The following is an 8,276-nucleotide window of genomic DNA, read 5'->3' as shown; positions in this document are numbered from 1 at the left end:
TCAATCATGGCTAGGGTTCAACCTAACCCTAGAATAACAATCTACTCTAACATAATAAAAGAAAATAAAACAAACATAAAAGAAAGAGAAGAAGAAAACCGTTAATTGAGACGAGCACTACAAGAGGGGGGGTGAATTGTATGTGAGTTTCTAGTGACTATTTTTGCGGAATATAAAACATAATGTAAAGTAACTTGCAACGCACACAATATTTTACGAGGAAACCTTCCAGGGCCTAATTGGAAGTAAAACCTCGACCCTCTAAGGGATTTCCAAAACCAAACCAATCCACTATAATAGGGCAAACTCACAAGTTACAACCTATTATACTCAGACCGTTACTCACAAGTTCCAGACTGAACTTGCTACACAGTAGAACCCTATTCTACCCAACCTAAGTCCCTGACTTAGATTCACTCGTACTCCCTGAGTACTCTCACACTCAGCTTCAACCTTGAAGCTTACAAAACTGTATGCAAAGATATAAATCACACACTCAAGAACCCAACCAATACAAACAATTGAACTCTAGTATATGAAAGGAAAGCTACACATGAAATTCGAAACTAATATGATAAAGTATGAACTTGGCAAACTTATACAATTAAGCACTCTTCGAATTCTTCACGCATAAACTCACAAAAGAAATGTGAATGTAAATTCTACAATTTATACAAGACTAGCTCGTATAGAAAGTAGGGTTTTCAAAAGATAAATTTGTAGAACTACCATAATTCACAAAACACGGTTTATGTAAATATTTTTAGAAGAAAAACTTTTTAGAAAACTTATCAAAGATAAATTATGAAAAGAATAATATCTTTTAGTAAATCCGGATTTTATGAAATAAAATCTTTTTAATAAATCTTTTCATAAAACTTTTCTTCTTTAATACTTTCCTAATTTAATCTTGCCAAACTTTTGTCACGTTTCTAATAAATCTCATATGTAAACCTGCCAATCATATTTACAGTAATTCTAAAGAATAAAAACTTAACAAAACTAAATTGCTTCGTCAAATTTATTGTATTCCAGGATACTTGAGCTTCACGCAGTCCAGGACTAAGTTCCTGCTGTCACTTGATTTCCATTTCTCAACTGGAACTTCACAGGCCAAGTTCTTGTGAAACTTGCTGTCTTCAACGCCGATCAAGTTGAGCTTCTCAACATGCTGTCTTCATGTACCTGTTAGGGAACTCAGTTAGTTCCTGGTTAGAACTCTTCTTCTACTGACTTTAACTTTCCTCTTGATTTTCCTTGAATCTTCATAAAACAACTTGTTCTTATTCCAACACTTAAAAAATACTTATTAGATGAAGTTTGCCATTTTGTGTTCATCATCATCAAAACCTTTAAGCTTCAACAATTTCCCCCTTTTTGATGATGACAAACTTTTAGCAAACTTCCAAGGAAATTAAACTTAGAGAAGGACATATTTTTGTATTTTTAATTTTATTGACTGAAAATAAACACACAAAGAAATCAAAAGCAAACAGACAAAACAAAAAGAAAAATAACTAAAACAAAACAGAATAGAAAAATAGAACAAAACAAAGAAACAAAAACTAAAACTATACTTTATACAAATCATCAGAGAAACTTCTGATACTTTATCAACTGGAACCCAGAACAACTTCAGCCTTCAAGTTTGCTTCCACTTTTCCCCCTTTTGGCATTATCAAAAAGTCCTGCACTTCAAGTTATTAAGCATCTAGCCACAGCCCCACAAGCAATTCATCGAGTGTGGAAAACTGAAGGCAGCGCTACTAAACCCCCTGCAATTAGTTCCACTCACCTGCATATGCATTCATAATATACAAAACACACATGTATAGGCTAAGTTCCAAACATTCATTAAAAACCAAAAGATAATCTTGCTTAATCAGATTACAAACCAAAATATTTCAAAATTTTCACAAAACACACATGTATAGGCTAAGTTCCAAACATTCATTAAAACAAAGAATTGCCTACACACGGACTTGCCACTCAAAGGAACGGGAGTGCCTTAGTTCACTCGTGAGGGCATGGATGTATATGCGCGCATAACTCGTCTTAACACAGTCATAACTTGAGATCCAGAGCTTTATTTAAAGCGTGTAATATATCGTTGGAAAGATCTTAAAGTCTATTTTCCCATGCAATTAGGATAATTCCATTAAAAGTAATGATGAAAATAGTGGAGGGGACAAATATTTGTCAAGTCTTTCAATTCATCAACATTTTGCTTCATTCTATCCCAATTTTTCCTCGAAGACGTGAGTTGAGATCCTTGAGCAATATTTCTTCATACTCCATGATTATTATACTCAATATTAGCGAACCATAATCCATTTGTATATGTAAATCACCTGAAATTCATCAAAACACACAAACGAAAAGTAGTAGAGCACAACCTAAGCAAATAATGTAAATATAGGACCTAAATCTATAAGCAATTAAGAGTAGATATGCACCTTAAACTTGTATAAATTAGGACTTATTAATGGCAAAATTGGCCTCAATAGAACCAATTATAGGTTGGGTGCAGAGAATATCACAACCTTAATCGGGTGCACTATACATCACAAACTATTAAGTTTGGTGCAGAAAATGTCATAAATGATATCGGAGACTAGAAATTCTATCGAAAAAGCATATTTTTATTATTTTAATATTTTAAACCAATTTCACCCTTTAAAATAAAATATCTTCCTACCTATATAATTAATTTGTTGTGTTAAGAACATGTCCCCTTGATTATAATTCACCCATTAATCCCCCCCCCAAATTAGTATAAATTAATACTACTCCTTGAATAAATAACAAGGTAAACGAGGAAGAAGACGAAGACCAATCCTAAAATCCTAGGCAATCAATTGGCAGAAGACATTCTTAAAATTGTACTTTGGTATATTATGAAACTCAATTTCTACCTTTGTGCGAATACATGCATGCATTTGGTTATTTTTCTTTTTATTCATAATTTTATGAAATTAGGGTAATCTTTGGTGTTATGATGATTCCTTGAAATTGATGTGTTGTTTGGATGAATTTGTATAATTTGTGTCGTGAGATTTTGAATTATGACACTAGAAGACTTTTTTTTGCCAAACATAATTCATTTGTTACAATTCATCATGAATTACAAAATAAGTTAAAGAAAATTAATTAGGGAGCACGTGCTAGCTAGGTATCAGTAGACACCCAAATGTGTCTCCCTAAAACCAAACCCAGTGATGAATATCTTTCACGTCAATAATTATCGAACAAAGTGAAAGTGTGAAAGGTCTAGTGATGTGGATGTTTTTTTTATTAAAATACTTCTTTTTGTTTTTTAAAATATTTCTTCTCTTACTCTATTTATGAAAAATAGTCAGTCCAATTTGGTTTGGTCCATGATAAGGGTCCAATAATAGTGTAGTTGGATTGGACTCGAAAAGAGCTTTCCAATGATATATTATAAGCCCAATTCCGATGAATAATGAGGAAGTTATGGATTATATTAAATTGGGCTCGAAATGATTTTTATATGTGGCCCAATGATCTAGAGGAGGGCCTATTAATTATTATTCCTAAGGTTACTAGGATTGATTTTAATCTTCTAGAATATTTGGAAGGTTCCTTTTTAATTCTAATGAGATTAAGATTGATAATTATATTTTAAAGAGTTTTATTTTGAATAAAATATGTGATTTGGCACAAATATGATTTTAATCTGCTTAACGCGGAATTTGCTGCTTAATCATATTAAGAAGAGGATTCCGTACAAAAGCGCGTTTTATCTTTTAATTAGCGCCAGACAATAAAGTCTGTCGACTGGTGCTATCGTCTGTCGCCTGGTGCTAAGCTTGTCGCCTGTCGCTGATGTCTGTCGCCTGGTGACATATGCTAGTTTTATTCCGAATAGAACTTGATTTGATTCCGTGATATTTTCTTATAAATAGGGGTCGTATCTCCTCTGTTTTCAATCATTCATCAACAATCAATAATCATCAATTATTCACAATCATCTCTCTCTAAAAGCTAGAAGCTTTCCTTCTCTCTATTCTTTTTCTAAGCCTTCCCTTTTACAAAATTCCACATACATTAGCTCTAGACACAACTAGCCAAGTTCGAGGTTGCCTTCGCCTTAGACGTGAAAGGTTGATAATTTCTGAGGGTTTGGTCCCAAACCTTATTACAATTCTTTGATTAGATTTACTGTTTTAATATTTTTCCTTGAAGTTACTAATGTGTCTATTTTGTTATTAGAAAGAGATACGAGGCATCGAAGTAAGTACTTTAATTGCTTTATTGATCGTTTGATATAGAAATCATGCTTAGATTATTTTGCTGATTCCTAGTATCAAGTTAGGATGTCTTTATGATTCATAGTATCATGTTTAGGGTTAACTAATATTTCTGATATTATGTATGTTTATTTTGATGCTTCCTATTTCTTTCCTTATAGCATGTTAGTGTCATGTTAGGGATGAAGCTTTGATCTTTAATGTTTAGTGACATGCTAGGGTTTGTTATTAATCGTGTTAGTATCATGCCTAGGATCTTGCTATTAATATTATGCTTTATTGAATATTATTATGATGATGATTGTTGTTGTTATGTTGCTTGATATATTATTATTGTTATTGCTTGATCACGCCCTCTCTTGCAGGTTTAAAGGGAATTTGTACTTGTAATCACGCTTAATAAGATAATTAATAATCTTGTTTAGGCTAATATGATTATAATTCAAGTGATCGCCAATAATAGTTTTGTTTGTGCATTAATAGTCAACCAACATAGATTAAATAGGTTTAGGGTAAACCTATTGATTGTATGTTAGTCAGAAAGCGCACATGAATACGAGAAGAATAAAGTAGAGGCCTATTTAGGGCAGGTTCAATCTCTTTTAGGTTGGATTTGTACCTTCATCCCCGAACTTCTAGTCATGGTTCCAAACCTATTGGAGTTAACGATCCCCTGGATCGTTAAGGGGTGTAACCTTCACCCTGTGAACGGTTTACAAGTTCCTAAAACTTGTTGGCGACTCTTTTGCTCTAGCTTCTTTCCCTTTGGACGCCACCATGCTTAAGTGTATGATCACAGTGGGGCTTAAGTTTGGGATGCTTGAAATATTCCCTACAGTTTTTTGGCGACTCCACTAGGGTGGATTTCTATTTTAATTCCTAAAATTTATTTTGACAATGATTTAGAATGAGTGGATGAGACTCGAAAAGTTCTAAGTATTTCATGTGCGTAATTTTGATTAACATTGTGGCATATGCATAAAAAGGTCCGCATTGGAAAGACCATCCGAAATGCGTCCAAAACATAGGATTTTTACACGTAGGAAATTAGGGAAATATCTTTCACAACTCAAGTCGAAATAACGCTACGAAAAAACTGGAAAATTCAAGAACAGAAAGTTGCCGAGGCATGTAGGAATTAGCGCTGAGAAAACAGCGTCAGCGCCAAACGATGGCGCTGTCGCCTGGCGACAGTGCTAGTGTCTAGCGACAGACACTATTTTCTCGCGCTAAATTATTCCAATACCGAGCCAGAAATCTACCTTCTTGTTTCGACTAGTTTCTAGTACTGTTTGCTCGGTTTTACTTCCTGATTGAGTTTTTCCCTTTTTTCTGAAACCCATATGTGTTCTACATATGGCCATAAACCTCTGGGGATTCACACTCCATATACCCAATCGAACGCTCCTGGAAACGAAGGGTACATCCGAGTTTGTTGAATTCACCAAACCGTGGAAGCGAGTTTAACTCGCGGGGTCCCATCCACTCGCGCCAACCCTTCCAAAGGTAAGGCTTCCGCGCGGTGCATCCAGACTCATAACCATGGACCCTCTTTGACTAATCCATATCCCGAACTTTAGAGAACTAGAGCCATGGTTAGGTTGCAAACTCATTGTATCATATCGTGACTATATGACTACTTGTGCATTATTTGTTGTGTATATCTTATATGTGTTTTCCCCTAACCATTTGTTTGACTTGTGAATGAGTTAAATAAATTAATTAATGACTAAGGGACTTTGCTAATTTAATTAATTAATTAACAAATGATTAAAGTCTAATTAAATTGATCAAACTTGACTTAGTACGGCTTTTAGGCTTGTCCCTTTAGAGTAAAATACTGGAAACAGTCTTAGATCGATGTTCCAGTGATGGCGCAGAGATCTGGACTGTAGCGCCATGTGCTAGTGATTAGCGCCAGGCGACAATATTGTCGTCTGGCGCTGACCTTTAGCGTTTGGCTACAGTCCTGTCGTCTGACGATAGCCCGTATTTTTGCTCGAGTCTTCGCGACGAGTCTGACTAATCAATTTGCTAAAATGGTTTAATCGGTTTATTAATGACAGTAATCATGTTCAGTTGTTAATCGAGTCTAGGCACATAGTCTCATGGTCTCACACAAGAGTCAAAGTATGTCACTCACATTCACCAATAAAGCACACACATAATATGTCACATTTTGACCATGTCTAGAGAGTCTTGTATGCGCGTATTTTTCGTCATTTTTTTTAGGGGGGTAAGTCGGATATTAATCCTCCAATTAAACCATACTTGTTTAAACCCTTACTTGATCCTAAAAAATACAACTTATTTTTGCTTTTTAAAATCAATAAAGTCAAAGTCAAATTTGAGTCAAGTCATAAAAACAAATAAATGGTTTAATTTACAACGCTTGGTCAAGGAAGGGCGGTTAATCAAAGACAATACATTTGTTCAAATACTCCTTTTTGACAAACCTATCAGTCGGAAAAGAAAATCCAAGAAGATAATGGCGTCTCAAGAAGAAGTTAATGAACTCAAGAAGGACGTGGCCAACCTAACTGAATTGATGAAGAGTATAGCTTTTCAAGTCAATGACCCTGTGAGGCAACAACAAATGGAGCTCATGCAAGAAAGCTTGAGCAAAATATCCAATGACTATAGATTCCATGGCGTTAGCTCACAATGGGTCTTAGTGGACAAGGAACTTCTTCCGCAAAAGTTCAATGCCAATGACATCCCTAGGTTTAAGGCAACGGATAATCCTTACTTCCACTTAAGAGTGTTCGAGACAATAATGAAAATTAAGGGGATAGATAAGAAAAATTTCATAAACTATTTTTTTTATCACTTGAAACCGTTTGTCAACAATGGTTCTTTTCCCTTGACAAAGAGAAAACCTCTACTTGGGATGCCATTGTAAATGCTTTTATTAATAGGTACAAGTGTAATATTCAAGTTGAAACTAATCATAGGGAACTTGAGATACTTAAACAAAAAGAGAATGAAGGTTTTACTTCTTTCTTTAATAAGTGGAGGGAAACCTCTGCTAAGATGATTAAGGTACCTACCAAAAAATAATCTGTGAAATTGTTCATAAAGAATCTCTAGGAAAAATATTCTAAACATCTCAAGTATCAAAGCAACTTGAATACTTTCAAGGCCGTCTATGACATTGGAATTAATATTGAAGACGACCTTGCAAAACAAAAGCCGCTAACACTAACTCCAACAGTGGCTGGAAAGGAAAGAAGAGCGACAATCCTTCTTCTTCCAAAACCACCCACTCAAATAATGTTAGCACCTTTAATCTGAATGAAGTCCTCGCCATGAATAATCAAGGACAAAAGAAACCATTTAGGAGAAACTTTACTCCTATTGGCATGAGTTATCACACCGCATTTGACCGTCTTCATGCAAAAGGTCTTATAACTCCTATTGGACCATTTGGGGATCCACCAGTCGAAAAGAGAACGGCTAATTGGAACCCCAATGCACACTGCAAGTACCATCAAGGTAGGGGCCATCTTACTGAGAACTGCTGGAAGCTAAAGGAAGCTATCCAAGACTTGATCGACAACAATAAACTCCCAGTGCCTCCTGCAAGTAAGAAGCCAAGCATCAACAGTGCGCCACTTTCTAACTCCTTGGCTATCTCTGATGAGGAAAGTTGTGTTGATCCCTCATCTTTAATCAAACCAGTCAAAGAAACTCATGCCCTTGAAGAAGAAGAAGTATTCTTCGACGCCATGAGTGAATTGTCCCCAATGGAATGACCGCCCACTAAAGAAGATATGTTGCTCCTCGTATATTCGGTAGAGAGAATGATAGGCATGTGTAGAAGAGTTCTTGAACGCACAGAATAAGAACAAAATAAACATGTCAATAAAGAAATAACACCTATGAAGACTACTATGAAGAAACCATTCTCTCTTCAAGTAGTCGAAACACCCAAAAGGAGCCATAAGTCCTACACTCCAATTGGGACCACCTATGCGAATATGTTCAAAATACTCTCCGAGAGTG

This window comes from Chenopodium album, chromosome 16 (genome assembly GCF_948465745.1).
Source record: "Chenopodium album chromosome 16, dcCheAlbu1.1, whole genome shotgun sequence".
Taxonomy (NCBI): Eukaryota; Viridiplantae; Streptophyta; class Magnoliopsida; order Caryophyllales; family Amaranthaceae; genus Chenopodium; species Chenopodium album.
Note: the sequence above shows the minus strand (reverse complement) of the source record.